This window comes from Myxocyprinus asiaticus, chromosome 36 (assembly GCF_019703515.2).
Source record: "Myxocyprinus asiaticus isolate MX2 ecotype Aquarium Trade chromosome 36, UBuf_Myxa_2, whole genome shotgun sequence".
NCBI classification, from domain to species: Eukaryota; Metazoa; Chordata; class Actinopteri; order Cypriniformes; family Catostomidae; genus Myxocyprinus; species Myxocyprinus asiaticus.
The window spans coordinates 8,404,039-8,430,170 of record NC_059379.1 but is presented as its reverse complement, the minus strand read 5'-3'; the positions used below and the strand labels follow the sequence as shown (position 1 = coordinate 8,430,170).

Here is a 26,132-nt window from a genome sequence, read left to right as displayed (position 1 = left end):
ATGACTTTTAGATGAAAATATAACATTGGTATATAATGTACAAGTAATTCACAACTTTTTATTTTATTTCCAAACACAAATATACTTTGAATCAAACAATAAATACTACTACTACTACTACTACTACTACTACTACTAATAATAATAATAATAAGTAATGATAATAACAAAATTAAAAATAAATAAATAAAAATTGCCTACTAACAAAATAAGTTATACATGTATACACTTACAAATTTTCTTGTTGGCAAAGTCACCATAAGATCTCTGAAATGAGATAAGTGCCAGGTTGTTCAGTTTATTCTGTGGCATTACTGCTCTCGGGTAGTTTTATCAAGTCTTAACTTGCTAACTGACATTTACACAGGGTCCAAAATTAACTTAAAATATTACAAAACATATTTATATACATATACTCATATTTATTATTATATTTATCATTATTATATTTATATTGTTATATTTATTTTTTATAATTTGTTTATTATAAAAAATATTTATATAAAAAAGTATTTCTAAATAGCCATGAAAACATATTTTGCATTATTTTAATTCAAATGTATTTTTGTTTCTATGACAGTGAAATTCTTTACCTGTTTTTTATTTGTTTGTTTGTTTGTTCCACCTTGTATATTTGTGACAAACAACACTTTTTCATTTTTCATCACTTTTTTTTTTTTTAATTCATTGTTTCATAAGTCGTCATGATTTTGTTCCTTATAAATACTTTTGGTGGCTTAATGTTAGGAAAATTCCACATTTAGCCTGTCTCATTGAGATCTTGAGAAAAAACTTCAGGCATCATACTGTAGATTAACATCTGATGATTAACTTACCACTGATGTAAAAGAGGTTTGAAGGTGCGTGAGTCACGGCAGATATTTCTTTTTTTTTTTTTTTTTACAGAAAATTTGATTTGTGCTCGTCACTTTATTTAGCAAGGTAAGATTATTGTTCACACTGTTAAATGTAAATTGTGTATTTGCTAATAATGTGACCAGCAAACTGGTGAATAATTTATTTATAAGTCTTTCAGTGGGCCCCCCTCCAGCAAGGGCCCCTGTTATTCAGGTCCACCATTACCCCTGGTTCGATGCCCCTGTATGTATCTTACAGTTTATTGCTTGTGCCACTGATACTGAAGTTCAACTTAACTGAAGGAGAATAATACATTTTATAAGGTACTGATAATTTAAGGGAAAGTTGAAGAGGTTGGCATGTGCAGAAAGATTATTATTATTATTATTATTATTATATATATATATATATATATATATATATATATATTTTTTTTTTTTTTTTTTTTGATGCGGTGGGTTTTTCAAGGGTTTGTGTAGGAGGAAACTGCTCTCATCTTTAACACTGAAGAAAAGTATGAAACTGTATCTGAAAAAAGATCTCATCAGAGAGACCACCCTGGGTCAACCTTCAGCCAACACAATGCCTTCCAGGAAAATAAAGGAATGGAAAGATTTCAACTCCACACTCATCAAGTTGAGCTGCACATGTATGCTGTATAAAGTATTGTCAGTTTGATATGTCGATAAAAATTCTTACAATTGTGAATTCAAGAAGAGAACTCAGAAGGCTAATTGCACAGAGATAGGAATCACAATATGTCCAATAAATAGAATGAATACTTTTGTCATTGTACACATGGCTGGCCTGTGGCATAGGGCGCAAAATGACAGTGGGGTGCTGCATGAGAGAATTCTTTTTTTTACCCCTGTGCAAAATGTTTCACTACCATCCTTTCAGTACCGATAAATGGTTACATAGGGTGACCATACGTCATTTTATTCCAGGACATATCCTCTTTTCGGACCTGAAAGAAGCGTCCGGCTGGGATATCAAAATTAGTTAAAAATGTCCGGGATGTGGCTTTGTCTTCATATTGATGTGCTCTCTACAGTTAAGACCAAATCCTACAGTGTATTTTAAACTGTGTGTCAGTTTTCAAGCGTTTTGTTGTCCTTACTGTGTGATACTATGTGAATTTACATAAAAAGTGAGTTCAGAATGACCCTCATTTTTGCGCCCCACACCTTTTAGCCTTTCAAAGCTCACACAGTGTATGGGAAGTCTTCAAAGGGACTTGACCCTTTGCTAAGCTCCGCCCCCCTTGGTTACAGTCGTTCTCTCTGACAAGCTCTGCAGATCTCCCCATAAGAATGAATGGGTTTTTGGCAAAATATCCACATAAATGGAATGGATCATATTATTATGTGGGCTGGAATGAAGAGTGACATTGTAAAGCATATTTATCTGAATTTTTTGTAAAATAAATTGTTAAATTACACAGTAATTTGATTGAAAACTGTGCAGACTGTGAATCAGAATTGAGGCAAACGATCATAACAGTCACATAAAAAGAGAAAAGTGTCATTTGGTAGCGATTGCAAACCTCATAACATTAGTGTATGTGAAAATAACTGCTTGTAACATCTCATAACACACTAATTTTGATGCTGTGAACCTTTATTTACTATCACCTTTACTAAGACCTGAATCAATATGTAAATAAATTAATGTTCAGTTGTTAGCTTTAATTTACTTTGGAGGAAATGTGATGTCATACATGTTCATTTGGGAATGAGAAATGACACACTTTAATCCATAGCATGCTCTTTTCAATATTTATGTTTTTTAAACCAAAGAAAAAACACTGAGTGTATCCTCTCTAGGTACCTCGTGTCACTATTACAAGTGTACCAGCAACAAAGGTTTAAACATATTTTGGATAATTTAGATAAATCCAGCTTAAAACGACTCAAACACACATTACTCCCGTAGGCTCTCATTGTAAAAAGGCAAATGTTTGTCAGAGAAATGGCGGTGGGCCAACAGTTGCTAAGACAGGACTGGTCAGAAACGGTTTTTAGGTGGGGCATAGCAAAGGGTCAATAGGGCATAGGGATGATCACTTCAGAATGGAATGCAACCTATATTGACACAGCATCAAATATAGGGTACAATGGGGCTAAAGGCTCTGTGGTGTCACTTTAATTTTGTTTTCTCCCAAAACACTACACAGCATAAAAACTACCACAGTACTTTCCTAAACACCCATTTGTCACTATGAACTGCAAAAGGTTCCTCTTCTATAAGATCACTGTGTGTAATGTCTAAAGGTTTATTTTGAGGCAATTTGAGCTAATATTTATTTATTTATTTTTTTTAAATGTTGTAAATTTATGTAGCTAATAAATATCCTGGAAATTATCACATTTATTTTGAAACAAAATACTTATTTGTCATTTTCAATTTTGTTCAAGGTGATTATATATATATATATATATATATATATATATATATATATATATATATATATATATATATATATATATAAATCAATTCAATAACTGTCCAGTAAGTGAAAGGATAATATTTGTAGTAAAAAGCTCCCCTGTTGCAGGGGCGAAAGGCCCGTATTAAACACATTGTTTTTCTTAAGTGGGGGGAATTGATTTGCAATCTGAAATCTTGCCTGGGGCCCCAACAGAATCTGGGCCGGCACTGATTGTACACAATAACATTTTCAATTCTGCTTTTTCTTTAGCAATTTAGTTGCTAATAATAAATGAAATGGAGGGTCTCTGAAATAGTGTAACATCTGAAGTTGTTACCCATCCTACCAACCACCAGAGGGAGCTCTCTCCTGAATACTGATCTTCACCCATTTCTTCACTGCTCATTTCCTGTTTACCACATGTATATATAGCCATGCAGTTCCATTGTTCTGTGTGAAGTATTGCCAGTTTACCCTGCCTTACCACGTGTTTTTCCATTGCCATTGTTTATTGATTCATGTAATGACCATTGCCTGTTTTTCTGGATTTACTGCTTATTGGATAACCCTTTGTTTTGTTTGCCTGGTTGGACTGTCTGTTTGGTTCATTGGATTTATCTGCCTGCTCCAGGCTGCATTTGCACACCAGTGCAAGGTTTTAAAGGGTTATCAAGACCAGCTGAACAACCTATGAGCCGCCAACGAATGTTTGACTCACTACATTCACTCACTGCCAGCTCCCCATGCTAAACCGGTAACTCACTACATTCACTCACTGCCAGCTCCCCATGCTAAACCGGTAAGCCTTGCTTTTCCTGACTAGTTTGATGGTTCTGCTGAGAAATGCCGGAGTTTTTTACGACAGTGTAAAGTTTATTTCTCTACTCAACCTGAATTGTTTAATCAAGATGCCAAGAAATGTACCTTTATTATTGCTCTGCTTACCGGTAAAGCACTCGATTGGCCGCTGCTGTTTGGGACAAAGATCCTCAAATCCAGATCTCGTTTGACTACTTCATTCAACAGATCCACAAAGTCTTCGAGTATCCAGTGGGTGGTCAAGATATCTCTGTTCAGCTGCTTCATTTATGCCAGGGCCATCAATCTGCAGCAGACTACGCAATTCTGTTCAGGATGCTAGCGGCTCAAAGTGGGTGGAACGATGTCGCTCTGAAAACTGTTTTCCGCCAGGGGCTTCACCAAGAACTCAAGGTTGAACTGACATGCAAGGGTGAGGATTCTACTCTGAATTCATTACCATGGCTATCAAGATGGATAACCTGCTTCGTAATGCTCCACAGCCATAGTTTCACTCCACTTCTAATTCTACAGTCTCAGTACAGGCACAGGCATCCACTGAATCACCCAAACCCAAGCAAGTTGTTTACACCCGTGTTTTTATGGAGGAACGCCAACGTTGACATAACGAAAACTTTGATATTACTGTGGTGAATCAGGTCCTCTCAATGCTGCATGCTCACACGAAATCAAGATCCCTTGAATCAAGGATGAAAGTGAGTACCACAAATTTTATATCACTTATCCTTCACAGTTTTCTGTTGCCTGTAGAGATCTCCATTGGTGATCATATAAAATGTTACAGCTTTAGTGGATTATGGGGCTGCTGTGAATCTCATAAATCAAGAGATCGCGCAAGAACTCAATATACCCACCGTTCAATGCATTCCAACGATTAATATCACCACAGTTGACAACGCTCCCATTGGTACTGGTATAACCCAACAGACTGTCCCATAACCATCAAGATTGGACTATTTCATGTGGAGAACATTTCACTGTATGTCAAACTCACCCAATCACGCTTTTATCCTGGGTCATCCCTGGCTGGCCATCCACAATCCTTCTATATCCTGGAACCAAGGTGAGCTCACAAAATGGTCAAGTTTCTGTCATGAACATTGTCTCCATGTTGCTGTCTCCATGCCTTGTCTTACCACCAGCATTGAAAGCCCTGAATTCCAAACAGTAACCATGATTCCCGAGAAGTATGCAGAATTCAATGAAGTTTTAGTAAAGTCAAAGCTACTCAACTTCCTCCTCACCATCCATGGGACTGCGCCATTGAACTTCTGCCTAATACAGCTCTACCGAGAAGCAAGGCTTATCCATTGTCACGCTCTGAGATGCTAGCTATGAAAACTTACATCTGGGAAGCCCTTGCCTCTGGTTACATCCGTCCCTCCACCTCTCCAGCAGCTGCAGGTTTTTTTCTTCATGGAGAAAAAGGATGGAGGTCTACGTCCATGTATCAACTATGGAGGCCTGAACTCTGTCACCTTGAAATACCGTTACCCACTGCCACTTATCCCCTCAGCCCTTGAACAACTCTGTGAGGCTAAGATTTATACTAAGCTCGATCTAAGAAGTGCTTATAACCTCATCAGAATCAGAGAAGGAGATGAGTGGAAAACTGCATCACCACCAGGGGGCACTATGAATATCTGGTCATGCTGTATGGACTTCATACACCCCTTCTGTTTTCCAGTCTTTAGTCAATGAGATTTTCAGAGACCTACTGAATCAGTGTGTGGTGGCCTACATTGATGACATCATCTACTCTCAAAACAAAAAACAACATATCCAACATGTCAGAACAGTCCTATCATGTCTCCAGGAACACCGGTTATTTGTCAAGGTAGAGAAATGTGAGTTTCATATCTCCCATACCACATTCCTAGGTTACAATATCAGCCACCAAGGTGTAGAAATGGATGTCTCTAAAATCACAGCAGTTACCGAATGGCCTCGAACTTCCACAATCAAAGAACTACAGCAATTTCTGGGCTTTGCCAATTTCTACCGCTGCTTCATCAGAAACTACAGTATCATTGCAGCACCGCTCACGTCATTGCTCAAGGGAAAACCCAACAAGTTGCCATGGAACGACGGCGCATACCAAGCCTTCATCTCCCTCAAGTCAAGCTTTACAATCTCCTATACTGAAACACCCCGACCCCCAATCTTCCTTTCGTCATTGAAGTAGATGCTTCTGATTGTGTGATTGGAGCGGTCCTGTCACAATGTCACGGTACCCCAGGCAAGTTTTACCCTTTTGCATTTTTCTCCAGAAAGTTAAATTCTGCTGAACAAAACTATGTGGGGAACAAGGATTAAAGAGGGCAGTCCATCCGTTCCATGTTATCACTGATCACAAGTACCTTGAATGCATCAAGGCAGCCAAGAGACTGAATTCACATCAAGCCCGATGGTCATTGTTCTTCACCAGGTTACATTTTACCGTCACTTACCACCCTGGCAGCAAGAATAGCAAATCGGATGCATTTTCACGCAGGCATGATCCACCCCACATCCGACCTCATCCTGCATCAATCCTACCACCATATGTCATCATTGCACCGATTAGTTGGGATATCATCAAATCAAATCACTTTATTGTCACACAGCCATATACACAAGTGCAATGGTGTGTGAAATTCTTGGGTGCAGTTCCGATCAACATAGCAGTCGTGACAGTGATGAGACAGTACCAATTTACAATAACTCCAAATTAACACAACACAATTTAAACATCTTATATACACATAATTACACTCAACAATATACAAATAATAACATACACTGTACAGTATACAATACGCACTATATAGATACACATTATTCAATAAAAATAAAAAATAAAATAAAAAGTGTATATATAGAATGTACAGTATTGTACTGTATTGACATTCAGCTGTCGGTTGATGGTCAGTTATTAAGAGAGAATATAATAATAATATAATTTATGACAGTCCGGTGTGAGATTCAAGAGTAAGGGTAATAAAGTGCAGTGCTGATGTATTTGATCGTGGGAGATCAAGAGTTCAGAAGTCTGATTGCTTGGGGGAAGAAGCTATCATGAAGTTGGCTGGTGCGGGTCCTGATGCTGCGATACCGCCTACCTGATGGTAGCAGTGAGAACAACCCAGGGCTCGGGTGGCTGGAGTCTCTGATGATCCTCCGAGCTTTTTTCACACACCGCCTTGTATATATTTCCTGGAGGGAGGGAAGCTCGCCTCTGATGTGTCTGGCAGTTTGCACCACCCTTTGCAGTGCTATGCGGTTGTGGGCGGCACTATTGCCGTACCAGGAAGTGATGCAGCCAGTCAGGATGCTCTCTACTGTGCAGGTATAGAACCGTGTGAGGATGTGGCGGTTCATTCCAAACTTCCTCAGCCGTCTCAGGAAGAAGAGGTGCTGATGAGCCTTCTTCACAATGACTTCAGTGTGGATGGACCATGTGAGTTCCTCAGTGATGTGGACACCTAGGAACTTGAAGCTGCTGACTCTCTCCACTGGTGCTCCATTGATGGTGATGGGACTGTGTTCTCTGTCTTTTCACCTGAAGTCCACCACAAGCTCCTTTGTCTTACTGACGTTGAGGGAGAGGTTGTGCTCCTGACACCAGTGTGTCAGAGTGTGCACCTCCTCTCTGTAGGCTGTTTCATCATTGTTAGTGATCAGACCTACCACCGTCGTGTCATCAGCAAACTTAATGATGGCATTGGAGCTATGTGTTGCCACACAGTCATGTGTGTACAAGGAATACAGTAGTGGGCTGAGAACACAGCCCTGTGGGGCTCCAGTGTTGAGGGTCAGTGATGAGATGTTGCTGCCTATTCTAACCACCTGGCATCTGCTTGACAGGAAGTCCAGGATCCAGCTACACAGCGATCTGTTTAAGCCCAGAGCCTGGAGTTTCTTCTCTAGCTTGGAGGGCACTATGGTGTTGAATGCTGAGCTGTAGTCTACAAACAGCATTCTCACATAAGTGTTCTTTTTTTCCAGGTGGGAGAGAGCAGTGTGTATTGTAGATGCAAGGGCATCATCAGTGGAGCGGTTGTTGCGGTAAGCAAACTGCAATGGGTCCAGTGATGGAGGCAGCACAGAGCAGATATAGTCTCTGATTAGTCTCTCAAAGCATTTGCTGATGATGGGGGTCAGAGCAACAGGACGTCAGTCATTTAAACAAGTTATTTTTGATTGTTTTGGAACAGGCACAATGGTGGATGTTTTAAAGCATGTGGGGACTACAGACAGAGAGGGAAAGGTTGAAAATGTCCATAAAAACACCAGCCAGCTGGTTCGCGCACGCTCTGACGCGGCCCGGAATGCCGTCTGGGCCCACGGTTTTGCGGATATTCACCCGTCTGAAGGATCGGGTTACATCCGCTACAGAGATGGAGAGTGAACTAACCTCTGTAGCTTCAGCCGCGAGAGCTCTCTCCGCGAGGGCGGTGTTATGTCCCTCGACATGAGCATAAAATGTATTTAGCTCATCCGGGAGGGAGGCAGCGGTATTCCCTTTAAAGTCCGTGATGATGTTAATTCCCTGCTACATGCTTCTAGAGTTGGTGGTGTTAAACTGTCCTTCAATCTTGTTCCTGTACTGGCATTCTGCGGTTCTGAAGGGCATAACTGGCTTGTTTATGCTCCTCCGCATTCCCGGAATTAAAAGCGGAGGTCCGCACATTAAGTGCCATGCGAACATCGCTATTAATCCAAGGTTTCTGATTCGGATAGATCCGTACTGTTCTGGTCGGAACCACGTCCTCTACGCACGTTCTGATGAAGCACATCACGCTATCAGTGTAAAGCTCGATGTCGTCATCAGAGGCGGACCGGAACATCTCCCAGTCCGTGTGATCAAAACAGTCCTGTAGCGTAGAGTCTGATTGGTCCGACCAGCACTGGATCGTTCTGAGGGTGGGTGCTTCCTGTTTCAATTTCTGCCTGTAAGCGGGCAGAAGCAGAATGGAAGAGTAGTCCGATTTGCCAGAAGAGTGGTCCGATTTGCGGAAGAATCATGGAAGAAATACAATGAGCACAACCGCACGAACCGTCACCACCTGACTGACAGGTGGAATGTTTAAACCATGAGACTGGCAGATATCTTCGGAGCTACTGTAGCCGTGAACAGGAAAAGTGGAACGACTTCTTGCCCTGGGCCGAATACACACATAATTCCCTCACTCATACCTCTACAGGGCTAACCCCCTTCCAATGCGTGCTGGGCTACCAACCCTTGATGTTCCCTTGGTCAGGAGAACCATCTACAGTGCCAGCGGCGGACGATTGGATTAGGCGGAGCAAGAGGGTGTGGGACAGCGCACATATCCAGCTACAGCAAGCAGTCCGAGCACAACGCTTCCAGGCTGACTGGCGGAGGTGCCCTCACCCCAATTATCAGCCTGGACAGAGGGTCTGGTTATCCACAAGGGATCTCAAGCTGCGGCTACCCTGCAGGAAGCTCAGTCCAAGGTATGTGGGTCCGTTCAGAATTATCCGTCAAATAAACCTAGTAACTTACCGATTAGAGCTTCCTGCTAACTACCGCATCTCTCCTTCCTTCCATGTGTCCTTGCTGAAACCGGTCCACCCGGTGTCTGGCCCTGGAATCCCGAATCCTGAGCCTCCACCTCCATTGGAGGTTGATGGAGCACCTGTGTATATGGTCGGAGAGATCATGGACTCAAGGCGACGAGGGAGCCAGATGCAATACTTGGTGGACTGGGAAGGCTTCGGACCAGAGGAGAGATCGTGGGTAGCCGCCAAGGACATATTAGACCCGTCCATGATCCAAGAGTTCCACCAAACTCATCCTAATCATCCAGTACCACGACCAAGGGGACATCCCAGCAGAAGAACACCAGGAGTTGTTTGTAGAGGGGTGGGGGGTTCTGTAACATCTGAGGTTGTTACTCATCCTACCAACCACCAGAGGGAGCCCTCTCCCGAATACTGATCTTCAACCATATCTTCACTGCTCATTTCCTGTTAACCACGAGTGTATATATAGCCATGCAGTTCCATTGTTCTGTGCGAAGTATTGCCAGTTTACCCTGCCTTACTGAGCATTTTTCCATTGCCATTGTTTATTGATTCATGTTATGACCATTGCCTGTTTTTCTGGATTTACTGCTTTTTGGTTAACCCTTTGTTTTGTTTGCCTGGTTGGACTGTCTATTTGATTTTGGATTTATCTGCCTGCTTTACGACTACGTCTCCCTGCCTGTTGTTTTGGATTGTTTGCTTGTGTCTCTTTTAATAAACTTCCTGCACATGGATCCAGTTCGTTACAAATAGCAGGAGAAAAAAGTTTTATTTATTTATTTTTTCCAGTCATTTAATCTAGACAATATAGAGTGTGCTAAAAAAAGTTCATGGAGAGCATCTTGGAGAAGAATATTTTACACTCCAGTTGTACACTTTTACACTTGGCACCTGTCAAGGGGTGGGATATATTAGGCAGCAAGTGAACAGTCAGTTCTTGAATTTCATGTGTTTGGAAGCAGGACAAATGGGCAAGCATAAGGATCTGAGTGACTTCGACAAGGGCCAAATTGTGATGGCTAGATGACTGGGTAAGAGCATCTCCAAAATGACAGGTCTTGTGGGGTGTTCCCGATATGTAGTGGTTAGCACCTACCAAAAGAGGTCCAAGGAAGGACAACCAGTGGACCGCCAACAGGGTCATGGGCATTCAAGGCTCAATGATGCGTGTGGGGATCGAAGGCTAGCCCATCTGGTCCGATCCCACAGAACAGCTACTGTTGCAGAAATTGCTGAAAAACGTAATGCTGGCCATGATTGAAAGGTGTAAGAACACACAATGCATTGCAGCTTGCTGCGTAGCTGCAGACTGGTCAGAGTGCCCATGCTGACCCCTGTCCACCACCAAAAGCGCCTACAATGGGCATGTGACGGTCAGCACTATGGGAAGAAGGCAGGCCAGCAGAGGCAGTGTGATGCTCTAGGCAATGTTCTGCTGGGAAACCTTAGGTTCTGGCATTCATGTGTTACTTTCCATGCCTCAATGGATCAGAGCTGTTTTGGCGGCACGAGGGGGACCTACATGGTATTAGGCAGGTGGTTTTAATGTTGTGGCTGATCGGTGTGTATATGTGTATATATATATATATATATATATATATATATATATATCTACCCCCCCCCCCCCCCAAATCAACTTCCACACATGTCATCCTTGTCAAAATATAGATGGATGGATGGATGAATAGATAAGTAATTATCTATCTATCTATCTATTCAAGTAATTTTTTCTGGTTTCCAAAATATCTAAATATTCTTCAGAAAATATATATTTACTAGAGAGGTAAAAAGACATAAGATATTAGATCTTGTTTTCAGATAAATCTTACAAAACTATATAAATTACTTTCTAATGGGATCAGAAAATAAACCTAATTCAAAGGGAAAACACATTTATTTTTCTCATCCTATTGGAAAATAGCTTTTTTTTATTTTATTTTATTTTTTTCTTGATTTAAGAATAAACCTCTCTAAATTGTGATAGATTTTTCTAAAAACAAGACTGAAAACCTTATGTAACTTTGCTTCTTAATTACATGTTCTTGTTTTGATGAAGAGATTTAGCCATTTTTTACCTGAAAACAAGACAAAAATACTAAGAAAAAATCTTATTTTATGCAGTGTGAACAATTTTGAATGCAAAGCCTTTCTAAATGCTACCCAAATCCTGACTTCACCCAATGTGAAAATGATTGTCATGATATTCATACAGACCACCTCATTTACCTGGAGGATTATAGGAAAAGATTTTCTTGACAACCTATGGCGCATCACATGCAATTATCAGATAAACAGTACAATTTAAGAGATAATCACCATGATGATGAGACAACCAAAATAACATTAGCATTATGACAATATGTGTAAAGCACTGTTGGTCATCTAAAAACTCTCAAAGAGGTGATGAAAATGCCAGTTTGTTTATGGGCACAATGGCATTCCTCGCCCCCATCTGCTGTAATGCATTCACTCATCAAAGTGAAGCACCCGACTAATCAAAGTTAGGGTAATTACACTCCCACATCCCTCTTCTTTCAAAATGGCAACAGCTGTTTGCTGTAATTCAAGGGAAGCATATGGTTACAGTTGATTAACCCTGAAGGGAAAAGTGTTTTATTATTTCCAACGGCGGATGGGTAAATAAGTCCTCAAAAGGACTGAGAAAAAAGTTTAAGACTTCTGAAAATGAAGGGAGCGTATCTGCAGGAATTGATCAGGGGTCCTGGCTTCCTCTAGCGAGTGGCTTCTGCTCCTTGGCATTGATTGATTAAGCTCCTCTGTGGTCTGTGAGAGGTGACATCTTCATGGAGAGAGTGGCAGGCACCATATGCTCATTGACATGCATATGCACACACACACGCACAGTCGCATGCTTCCGTGTTAACAGGATATAGTGTGATAAAATTGCTTACTAGCCTTTTCTGTGTAAAATTATATCCAATGTTACAACTACGTTGCCATGACAACATAACGCTATAAACCCTAAAATGACTGTAAAAATTACAATTTAAACAACTTTACAGATCAAAAAATAAACGAGTTTCACAGAAAAATTTCTGTAAGTGCTTTTATAAAATAATAAGCTTCAGATTTCTGCCTTTTAACCCTTAAAAAATTGGCCCCATTCACGCTCATTGTGTGCCTCGCTATAACCTCGATCTTTGCTCGTTTTTCTTTTTTAAAGAAAACATGGGACAATTCAAAATTATTTTGGGGGGTAATCAGCATTACGCCACAAATGCTGTCAACTGAGCTTAACTGGTAGTAAACCCAAAATACTCCTTTAATTGAATTAAGCACTATATCTAATTGTGAATTTTTGACCACAAACTCTCAAGTGTCTCTTCTAAAAAGAGACCACAACTGTGCTTGTAGTCCAAAGGCATCGTAACTGCAACAATTCTAGTTTGCAAATGTCATTTCTTGGGTTTGTGTTCAAAATGAGGGTGCAGAGTGGAGAGGTTTAGGAGACAGTGATATGAGTTCTGCAATGCAAATCCTAGTAGGCCTAGAGAGATGTACTGTATGTGTGAAAAAGCAACAGTGAAACAGTAAAGAATAGATTCATTAAGTTAGGGTTAAGTAGGGTGTTTGTATAGAGTTAAAGTAAAAATGAAATCAAAATTGATTGTATTTACTTTCTAAATTGTACACAATTTGTCACAATATGGTACAAACAGTGCACATTATTCCAAATAAATATTTTTATTTTAATTTGATCTATTATTTATTTTATTTTATTTTTTATCTTCATAATTGTTTAAGCAAATTGTATAAACTTGTATCTAAAACAACTTTCTTATCTTTACCTTAGACTTTCTCAAACCTCCCAACCATGTGATTTTATTATGGTAATGCCCACTTTTCATGATCCGATTAAATCCCAATAAATAAAATCGCAACGTAGTCTCACAGAATGAATGTTACTATAACTAAATTTTTGCAAACTGACTTTTATGTGCAGCATTCTATGTTTGGATAAGTTTTCTGGTGAAATTAACACTAGAGGCACTACATAAACTGTGTGCTTATTCACTTTTACACAAATCACATCTACAAAGGCTAATTATGATTTTATAAAGACTTTTATTACTATTGCACTATTACTTCTATGTTATGAAATCTATCCACTTTCACTATAATGCATCATTTGAATAGCAATACATTTTAACACTTGTATTAAAAACTCTCCTGATTAGCTTCTGTTGAGTGTTGGACTTTGGACTCGGAAGTCAGAAGTTCTAGCCCAGCCAAACATGCAAGCTGACACATGAAACAAAGTGTTATAGAAGCAACACGAAATTATGTGCTTGCTCCACAAAATGTGCTTTTCATTTCACATTTTGTTTTTGGACCCTATCAATTAGGTTTAGGTGTTGGTTAAGGGTAAGAATTGTTATTTTGCTAAAATTTGCCATGGTCACGTAATGTTCATGAGATCAGGCTTTAAAATCAAGCCCCGTCTTACATTTATGTCTCGTTAAATATACTGTTTCATTTCAAAACAAGTCAGATTAAAGCAGTAAATTGGGTCATACATTTTATGTTGACTTTAATAGCCATGCATCATGTGCTCATGGAACAGTCTTTAAATGTTTCTTGAATACAGAAATACACACGTATACTTCTCACAGCCCACTGCATTTTTCAGTTGCAGAGCTGTCAAAGACGCTATGTACCCCCTACCAAACCCACTCCCTGTGTTTTAGCCTTGTGGCACGTGGCTTGCATCGAGATCATTAACGCCTAAGGGAATACAGTATGTGGCACCATACCAGTGTCATGATGGCAGTTACAGGTCCAATTATTCACAAGAATTCTGAGATTGCTGGCCTTTTTAGCTTACAAACACACACACAAACACACGCTTGCGCAAGTAACCTGAGGGAGCATCAATTACAGGGTTCAGAGGTGGCATCATAAGCAGGGGCCGATCTCATTGCATTTCCATTCCAAGTGCACGGCTCAGTGCTTGAGAGTGTAAGACTCAAAGGCCTCATAAACGATGTGTCACACGGCAGTCCGCTCATTACCATACTGCCACGTGCTGTCTGACTCTGGTAAACAACCCCAAAAGCGTCTCATGCAGTCTCTTCACTTTGCATAATTGTACTTTAAAAGGCCTGGGATTCGGCTGACTATTATACATTGAATGAGTACTTGAGTGCGGGGCTCTCCGATTGAATGTGAAAGTAGGTTTGTCTGATTTTCTGCATTAATAACTTTAAAGGAGTTATGGGCTCTGCTGAGTCACAGAAAATGGGCAACACCAAAGAGGCCTGTACATAGCAGGGATCATAAAAGGAAAAGGAGTTTAGCTACAAGTGGACGTGTAAGGTTTGCAGTTCCATTGGGTGTTATTATTAACAATGCAGTGTGAACTGTTCTGCTTTGCTTTTGTCATTCCTCTTGGTTGAGGATCAAAGAGCAGTTGACTGCTGTAAAAAAGGGTTATTTTTTGTGGTTCTTTGAAGCATTTTAGGTACTGCCTTTCCTATTAAGAACCAGTGTTGGGGAAGCTACTTTGAAACTGTAGCTTCCAAAGGTACAAGTTAATCATACTGTAACTTAAAGTAACTAATCTGCACCCAAGCTACTCTTTTGAAAAATAACCTAGTTAGCTACACAACAAGTCACTAACAAAAAGTACTGTAGCAGACTACATTGAGGCTATTCAAAGGAATATTCGGTGTTCATTACAAGTTAGGAACAATCAGCAGCAACTGTGGCAATAATGTTGATCACCACAAAAAAATTATTTTGACTTGTCCCTCCTTTTCTTTAAAAAGTAAAAATGGAGGTTACAGTGAGGCACCTACTATGGAAGTGAATGGAGCCAATTTTTTGAGAGTTTAAAGGCAGAAATGTGAAGCTTCTAATTTTATAAAAGCACTTGCATTAATTCTTCTTTTAGCTTGTGTATTATTTGAGCTGTAAAGAGCTATGAAGACAGGTTAGTGTTTGTGGCTATACTATTGAAACAGTTAATATTTTAACGTTTACGAATTGGCCCCCTTCACTTCCACTGTAAGTGCCTCACTGTAACCCAGATTTTTTTTATTTTTTAAATAAAAGGAGTGACAAGTCGAAATAATTTTTTGTGGTAATCAACACTATGCCACAAATGCTGTCGATTGAACTTAACTGGTACTGAACCCGGAAAATTCCTTTAACTTGTATTGAAGCCGGAACATTAAGAAAGGACATCAATTTAAATCGAACTAATTTAGGAATTATTGAACTCTGCTATCAATTTCTGAATACATATTTAAATATTGTCATCGTATAAATCTAGTTATAGTCCATATAAATAGTCATATGGACTTTAAACAGTTATATTAATAAATCATCTTAAATATTGTTATATATTAAAAGATCTTGCGCCACAAAAACACTTTTCAGATTCGGTATAAATAAAACTAAAATATATATATATAATTTATTAATTTATTTAAACAGCAGGCGAGAAACAGCAGTAATTAACTAAATATTTAACTTAATAAGAAGCAAAGTGACCGGCTCTAGTAAATTGTTTATTTGAACTACTTCATTTACATAACATGAACCATCTCAAAGAATTGAAATGGACTTTTCAATGTTACATATCATTGAATCTACATGAACTGTCAGAATAAACCTGTTCACTAAAATGAATGGGATTTATGTGTCATTACAGATTCTTCAGATCAATGTATTTGTTTTGGGGTTCTTTAAATCACCTGTACATAGATGGTTTACTAAAAACTAAAGAATAAAAAAAAAAAAATGTCCTTTGTGAAACTTAATTTGTTTTGCATTGAGCTCTTTTTATCAAACACAGGCATGGAGGTCATCCATATTATTTAAATTCAACAGACACTTATATAACATTTTGCAGGCCTCCTGTACATTGTATCAGATTGCATGTTCTCTTGGAATTGAACCCACAACTTTAGCACTGCAAGTGCCATGCTCTATCAGTTGAGCTACAATAACTACTGTCTAGTCTAATATCAGGTGTGGTTCTGCTCAGGCAATTCTTGAATAGCATTGCAACGGTATGAGATTTTCACGGTACGATAACCATCTCAGAAAATTTCACGGTATCACGGTATACGGTATTACACAATTATTTATTTTTTTATTTTTTTTGGTTGAACAAAAGCTTTATTATAATTGAAACTTGAATCCATTTTTTTTAATGGAAGTATGTGTAAAAAAAAACATTTGAATATAAATTAAATACATAGAATAAATAATAAAGCTAACAGAATTATAATAATAAACCGAATTATAATCATGATAAAAAAAATAGCATGTTATATAACTAAAGCATGTTAGTTTACTTGTTAGCATAGCATGTTAAATTAACTACTAAATGAAAAATAACATCAGCTGTGAGCTTTTAAAGTAATGTCCTATGATTATTAATAATTAACATATACTTTAGGTGAGCGACAGCACAGCCAGACTTCTCCTGTCTGTACCTTTAACTCAGTGGTTCTCAACTGGTTTTGCTTCAGGATCAGATTTTACATTGGAAATCAAGTGGCAACCCACCAGAGTAAAAATGTAACCTGTATTTAATGTATCCTGGGTCGCATTTCCTTTTATGTTGAATAGTTTGTTCATGGTTTTCAAGTACAAGGACATGCATCAAGTGACATCAACAACAAAAGCGACAGGAAGTTTTCTCTCCCCCCTTTTAAAAATTGAAGAGCATATTTACTTATATGAGCCCATTATTATCCTGTTTGTTTCTAATTTCAAACATAATTCAAACAGAACATACATATTACACAGGAGGAAAGGCTCCTCGTTACCATGGTTAGGTCAGTGTAGCTAGTCTTAAATAATAGTAATAATAATAACAAATTATAGTATTTATGAAAAAATAAATACTAGCTGAAACACATCTTGAAACTTTAACTACAACTGCCACTGTTGATATAAAATGAGGTCTAATAGATTCTACCTTTAGATTATTTCATATGAAACTATAACATTTTGTCAAAATATAGCAGTTACTTTTATTCATGTAAAATCGTGAAACAAATTTGTAAAGGTGATGAACAAAAATTAGCTCATAGCACAGTATTGCTCTTTTCCTCCTCAGTGCTGTTTGGCATGTCAGGGCCGCCTACTGTTTGAGAGGTTCGACTTGACTTCCTAGAATTGAAATTGGTCACATCAGTTTTGAGGTCTGCGCTCCGCAATATCGAGGGAAGCCCAGTTGTTGCACGTGCACACCAGAGATCAGAGCAGATTATTAGCGCGAGCTGGTTTCGTTACACTCGTGCGAAAGTGCAGATGAGAAGCCTTTAGCTGATTGCGAGATTATCATTAAATCTGCCTCGGCAGTCCTAAATAGGCTATCACTTGGGCGGCTGCCGAAATATCTTCAATGAGAGAACCATGTCATTGTTCTTTTCCTGCTGTCCGAGACCCAGTCCGAATAGACCTGCAACCCACCAGTCGAGAAACATTGCTTTAACTCACACACTCATGTCAGACTCACTTCTCTCTGACATTTTCTCCACTGCATGTGTGTGTGTGTGTGTGGGGCAAGTTGACGAATCTGACAGGCAGTCGAGGAGGAAAGGAGATGTGCACGCGCAGGTGAGATTCTCCGTCCGGTTGCATTTTTTTTCTCAATACCGTAGATAAGCAAATGTACATGGTATGATAATCGTAAATTTTCATAACGTGGTATACCGTGAAACCAGTATACCGCTGCAACCCTATTCTTGAAGAGCTGACAATTGGCTGCAGGAGATGGAAAATGTGGGCAGGACAAGGGCGGGAAGAAGCTTTCCAGGCTGAAACGCTCGGGTGTGGCGATAGCATCAGATTCACACAGGCTGTGCATGTCATTGAGTTATCACACATCCTGAAATGCCATTCCCTATAAGGCCTCTTCCCCCTCTGATGAGTTTCTGCCTTGATCCAAGCCAGACCTGACATCAGTGAGAGGAAGAAACCTGTGACTTCAAAGAACCCACTGCAGGCAAACACACAATATGGAAAAGAGCCCAGCGTTGACTCAACATTTCAAACCTCAATGCTCCCACAGCAGAGACGCTTAACTTGCTGCCTCACGCCCACTAATATCCCTGCACACAGGAGATCACAAAACGCTCCTCTTTAGAGCTGATTTCAGACCAAATGGATCTTTATTAAAGAACGATTGCAAAGATTCAGCCATAAACCATATTGGCTGGTGACCAATTTTTCCCAAATCGGGAAGAGGTCGAGTTTACACAACCTTAGAATAGCTGAGACTCTAGAATGGTTACTATGCAGACGGTCATGCAGGCAGTCATGTTGATCCCATAGAGGCACAAGCTATGAGCCATATGTCTGAGCTTGTGGACTGGATTTCCATATGGCCAATGGCGTACAATTTGTAGAGCTTAGCTTGCATGGCAAGCACATGGGTTTGATTCCCAAAGAACACACAAACTGAAACAAACAGCCTGATCTCATGGAAGTTATGTGACTGTTGTGATATTTTTGATAAATCATATTACATGGCTCATTACAAGCATCGCGGCAGTTCCAAGGTGAAATATTCACTGAGTGGCGCTAAAAGCAAGTTATATTTTGTCCCAAACAAGATTAGTTTTTTATGGTTAATTCTCTATTGAGTTTTAAACCAACAAAACCTACCTCACTACCCTAAACATAAAACTAAACCTAACCGATAGTGGCATAAAAGCAAATGTGACATTGAAAACGCAATTGCTGAAGTAACCCTGTCATTTTTTGGCGATTCTATGACTTATGTGTCGACTCACATGCTGTTCAGGACTCATACCCTTGTCCTTTTCATCGCAAGTGCAACGCTTTATCAGTTGAGCTACTGCGCAATATGGTCACACTTGAACAACCTTGTAAATGTAGTTGGTTATGTAATGCAAACGTTAAAATGTATCGCCTTACAAGTCATGCACTCTAGAAAAAGTGTTTAGATGTCATTAGTTAGCACTGTGCGATGAACTGGGCAAAATGAAACTATTTATGAACTTATAATCTGCCGTTTTACTCATGATGTGTGTGAAAGTGAATAAAAGTCATTGTTGTAGCACATCTAGTGTTCATTTTTACCAGAAGGTGCTGCAATATGTACAACAAACCATGTAAAAATAATTTAGCAAAAACGTAGGTATAGTAACGTAGGTATAGTAATTTTCAAATACATTTCAAATGTAAATGAACATTCTGTGCCACAATGTGAAAGAGATGATTTAAGAAACTAGTATCCTTTCAAATAACAAGAATGACAAAGAATCAATTTGAGCTGGGCGGGAGGTATAGAAAGAAAAAAAAAAACTTTCAAACTCTTTTATTTTGTTCTTGTAAGCAACCTCTAGCAGTCCCCTTATTTACTGCGACTTCAAAGAGCAAGTGCTTCAAATGTACCGATTAAAAAGGTTGGAATACACAGAGCAAATGAAACAGAGTGCCCCTGGAGTGACAATAAGCACATTTCACATGAAATGTGAGTAATGACAGCGAATTGTAGCGATGCATCAATTACGCCCCTTCACTGGCACCCCTGAGTGCCCCCTATCTATAGCTCTTTTCATCTCCCTCAAACTTACTCCAGAGTAAGATATTATCAGCATCATTAGCTGTTCTCCTTTTAGATTTAGAGTGTCTATTCTGATACACATGATATAAGACAAGCTCTTAAAAAGATAGATTTTTTTTTTTTTTTCCCAAACAATGAAAATGAATGGTGACTGAGGCTGTGAGGCCATAACATTCTACCTAACATCTGCTTCTGTGTTTTTCTTGCAAGAAAGAAAGTTTGGAACAACATAAGGATGAGTAAATAATGACAGAATGTACAATTCTTGGTGAACTATCCCTCTAAATTGAGCTGCCTAAAGATCCCAAAGTTTTCCCTAATAATAAAACATTTGTTTGATGCATAGCATATTTGTGTCACCGCTTTTTGACCACTTAGCAAAAGCAAATAGCAGCTGCTAAGAAACCAGGCATTTTCCTTGTGAGTTTGTAACTGGCACAGCAGCAAAATGCACTCAAAGTGTGTTTTAGATGGAGCCATGTCACCAAAGTACAGGCGAAACAGAGCAACACTTAGAAGTCAGGCACTAAGGCTATATCCTGGTCTACTCTTGTGCAGTCACAACTTCAGTGGTCATGACTCAACTCACTAGGCCACATAATGCCTGCTTCAGTGGGCTCTGAGAGACCATTTAAAACATGCACCTTGGCTAAATGCCTTGCTGGCACAGTCCTTGAACTTAGTATTTGGGTATGCGTCAGTGTATGTGAGCGCATTTGTCTGCATTTGTTGGCCATGCTTTAGTCCAAGGAGCTCTAATCACGAACAGATTTGTCCGAGCGTTTTAAATGCAGCTTCTTTTTGTGGCGAGCATGAAGGATTAGCATGTCTAATCATAAAATGAACAGATGGTTGAAAAGAGCTAAATTTAGTGAAATAATGAATGTAGGAAGAGAAATTATGCCACACTTGATTTAGCAAACACACTTCATTATTATCTGATTAGCATGAAAAAAAAAAATAGTGTGGTATATCACATACTAATTTCCTCTACCTCTATGTCTCCCTTTATTTATTTTGCTTTCCTTCTCTCCCTAAAGTTCAGATATTTAATATGTGCAGACCCCAGTGTTAGCACTCCAAAATGGATGTAATATTTCTCCAATATATCCAGTTCTCAGTGATTATGTCGAGGACTTCTATGTGGAGGCTACTACACTTCCCCAGGTGAGTTGAGACAGTGTGTCATTAGGCTCTACGGGAAACTTAGAGGTACCTGTCTGACAGAACAAGCAATTTCCATATTTGTTACTCTGTATTCTGCTCTCTAGCTTTTTAAAAGCTATAGCTGAGGTATAATTAAGGACAGACTTGGATTTGTGGCTGCATGCTTGCAGTGATAAATGCACTGATAAAGAGTATAACTGTTTCGATGTCAAAATACGTTCTCCAATTCCAGAGACAAGTCAGCCATTAGAAGGTTTCCAGCAAACAGCGTATGGTATTTTTCGGGAACCATTTTCTAACGTTCTAGGAACATCCTTTTGAGGTTTTATTTTTGTATAACCATAAACTAAGACTCCCAAAATGTTGCATCTAGGTTTTTTTTGGGCAACCCTAATGAGAACTTATCTAGAATGTTCTCTAATGGTTATTTTTAGGTTTTATTTTTATAACCACCCTCCCAGAACGTCAATCACTAATCAAAGATAACATCTGAATGTCTGCTTTGGGAACATTCTGAAAAACATAAATCTAATCTTTCTGAAACATTCTAGGAACCAAAAATTGTTAGTTTTGTTGATTTGGAAGAAAAGTATAAACACTGTGGCTCTGTGATGCTATCAAAACATTGCTTTGTTTGCTTGAGCATTCTGAGCAGAGGCCTGTACCATGATGCCGGTTTCGTTGGTTAGCCAGGTAAGTTATAGTTTAGTTTGCCTCAACCCCAGGTTTTAGGTACCATGAAAGTTGGTCTGCTTTTAGCAGTATTCATCGCCATAACAACTTACACTACACGGCTAACCTGCTCCGTAGCAGGTTTTGTTCTGGATTACAGACCACTAACAGATGCTGAACCAATCAGCTGTGAGTAAAAGGACATCTCTGATGCAATCAAGTCACTCCCCCGTGTCTCTTAAAGCACACTTTACAAATACAATCATAGAAATCCACAAAATTGACTCTTCAGGACAAATAATTTATTTGAGAATCTAAATGTAGATTTTCAGCAGATAGAGTATTGTATTTTAATTAAAATTTAACAGATTTTTAGCCATAGCAAAAAATATCTTTGAAAATATAAACATAATATATTAGGCTATCTATAAAACAGCCAGTAAGATGGATTAATACCTGCAAAAAATAATTGTTTTTAAAATATTAAAAGCTCAAGATTGCTATGGAAAGGGGTGAATGCCACCCAAATGCCTTCTTTCTTTCATGGACTCGAGATGAACATACAGTATTTTACTTGATGTTATAATAATATATGCAATAAGCAATATAAGCAATTCAGAAAATATGTATTTTATAAAAATAACAAATACATCTTATTGCATACCATTTTTTTTTTTTTTTTTGCATACAGTATTCCAAGTATTGATTAATATCTATTAATATAAGTTTTTAATTAATCAATAGTAGCTTTTTTTATTATTTTTTTATAAGACAATGTACAAATTGTACATCAAGAAAGACAAATAATAATAATAATAATAATAATAATAACAATAATAATGATAAAGGCATCACCTCCTTATATATATATATATATATATATATATATATATATATATATATATATATATATATATATATATATATATATTAAATGAGATAGGACATCATACCTCATATTTTAAATAATTTTGTTCAAAAATCAAGAATCTGAGGGAAACAATCAATCTAAATTAATTTATATATATATATATATATATATATATATATATATATATATAAAGCAAATCCCATTTATGTTCACATTCCAGACTTTTTTTATTAATTTTAAATGTTACTTTCTTCATTTGGTATATTTCTGAAATTGTTTCTCTCCATCTTTGAAATTTTGGGGGTTCTGTTTTAAGCCAATTTTTTGGGGGGAATCTGTTTCAAAGCTGCTATTCTGATTACCCTAAATATTTTGTGTTCAGTTTTATTTCTTAAGGACAATGGCATTTTACCCAAAATAAGGTTTTCTGGATGTATTTCTATTGAGCAGTTAAAAATTAAATTAACCTGCCTAATCACTTCATTCCAATAAACTGTCGATTTAGAGCACTTATATAATTTGCATATAATTTGATTGTAATGAGCCTTTTATTTTTTCTTCACAATTTCTTCAACAATCCTCTTTTAACATGCTATTGTATATACTTTAAATAACAGTTGTTCTCAAAAATCTCATTTGTATCTTCCAAGCATATTCCCTCCAAACACTGGATTGAGTAGTATGGAATGTATTATATGATATATCTTCCCAGTCTTGCTGACTAATTTGTATTTTTAATTCATCCTCCCACCTACATAGAATTTTATTCAGAGTGTCCTGTATATCTCTTTCAAGCGCACTCTTTAAAATTCCTAACATTTTTATTGGATTAGTTGTATTGTATGTATCAATTATATACAGTTGTGCTCAAAAGTTTACGTACCCTGGTAGAAACTGTGAAATTTTGTCATTGATTTTGAAAATATGACTGATCATGCAAAAAAACTTTTAGTTAAGGATAGTGATCATATGAAGCCATTTATTATCATATAGTTGTTTGGCTCCTTTTTAAATCATAATGATAACAGAAATCACTCAATGGCCCTGATCAAAAGTTTACATACCCTTGAATGTTTGGCCTTGTTACAGACACACAAGGTGACACACACAGGTTTAAATGGCAATTAAAGGTTAATTTCCCACACCTGTGGCTTTTAAAATTGCAATTAGTGTCTGTGTATAAATAGACAATGAGTTTGTTAGCTCTCACATGGATGCACTGAGCAGGCTAGATACTGAGCCATGGGGAGCAGAAAAGAACTGTCAAAAGACCTGCGTAACAAGGTAATGGAAATTTATAAAGATGGAAAAGGATATAAAAAGATATCCAAAGCCTTGAAAATGCCAGTCAGTACTGTTCAATCACTTATTAATAGGTGGAAAATTCTGGTATATCTTGATACCAAGCCAAGGTCAGGTAGACCAGGAAAATTTCAGCCACAACTGCCAGAAGATTTGTTCGGGATATAAAGAAAAACCCACAGGTAACCTCAGGAGAAATACAGGCTGCTCTGGAAAAAGACGGTGTGGTTGTTTCAAGGAGCACAATACAACGATACTTGAACAAAAATGAGCTGCATGGTCGATTTGCCAGAAAGAAGCCTTTACTGTGCCAATGCCACAAAAAAGCCCGGTTACAATATGCCCGACAACACCTTGACAGGCCTCACAGCTTCTGGCACACTGTAATTTGGAGTGACGAGACCAAAATAGAGCTTTAGGGTCACATCCATAAGCGCTATGTTTGGAGAGGGGTCAACAAGGCCAGTAGTGAAAAGAATATCATCCCCACTGTGAAGCATGGTGGTGGCTCACTGATGTTTTGGGGGAGTGTGAGCTCTAAAGGCACAGGGAATCTTGTGAAAATTGATGGCAAGATGAATGCAGCATGTTATCAGAAAATACTGGCAGACAATTTGCATTCTTCTGCACGAATGCTGCGCATGGGACACTCTTGGACTTTCCAGCACGACAATGACCCTAAGCACAAGGCCAAGTTGTCCCTCCAGTGGTTACAGCAGAAAAAGGTGAAGGTTCTGGAGTGGCCATCACAGTCTCCTGACCTTAATATCATCGAGCCACCTCTGGGGAGATCTCAAACGTGCGGTACATGCAAGACGATCAAAGACTTTGCATGACCTGGAGGCATTTTGCCAAGATGAATGGGCAGCTATACCACCTGCAAGAATTTGGGGCCTCATAGACAACTATTACAAAAGACTGCACGCTGTCATTGATGTTAAAGGGGGCAATACACAGTATTAAGAACTAGGGGTATGCAGACTTTTGAACAGGGGTCATTTAATTTTTTTTTTTTTTGCCATGTTTTGTTTTATGATTGTACCATTCTGTTAAACCTACAGTTGAATATGAATCCCATAAGAAATAAAAGAAATGTGTTTTGACTGCTCACTCATGTTTTCTTTAAAAATGGTACATATATTACCAATTCTCCAAGGGTATGCAAACTTTTGAGCACAACTGTAATTTATTAGTGGATGCATTTCCTTTTTTATTTCTTTTACTTTAACTTCTGTTAATAAATATCTTCTTACCAGTAAATAATTACAAAAATGTGAATTTGGAAGCTCATAATTTTTTTGTAGGTTTGAAAAGGTATCCATTCCTTTATCAGTGAACAGTTGGTGATATATTTTCAGACCTCTATCTGCCCAAAACTTAAATGTATTACCTAATCTATTTGGCATGAAATCAGGATCTTTAGCAATTTATTTTAAATTAACTATATCTTTCTTAATTGTACTATTTTTTTTGTTTTTGTTTTTGTTTTTGTTTTTTTCTAACCAAATTCAAAAAGTACTTTAAATACAAATAGTATCTATTGATTCAAATGTGTTTATTTGTTTGGGTAGGAACAGGGGTACACTAATAGGTTCCCCCATTTGATACATTCCCATCTTCCTCCATGTCACTTTATATTCTTCATTCATCCAAATCAATATAGGTTGAATTTGGGCAGCTTTATAATAATTTATTAAATTTGGGAATTCTAGTCCTCCAAGCCTTTTTTTACAACTTAAGAATTTTAAGACTAATTCTAGGTTTCCCATTATCCCATATATATTTACAAACAAGTTTATTCCATTGTCTAAAAACACTTTTTGATATACTACCTGGTAGATTTTGAAAAAGGAAAATACACTTAGGGAGAATATTCATCTTTATAGTCTCTATTCGTTTTGTAATCA

General features: G+C 38.1%; 1 protein-coding gene across 2 annotated transcripts in view; it reads right to left on the bottom strand.

The window, feature by feature from the left end:
* Positions 1-26,132, bottom strand: part of sdk2b (sidekick cell adhesion molecule 2b) — a 490,694-nt gene that overhangs the window by 453,934 nt on the left and 10,628 nt on the right. The window lies entirely within an intron of this gene.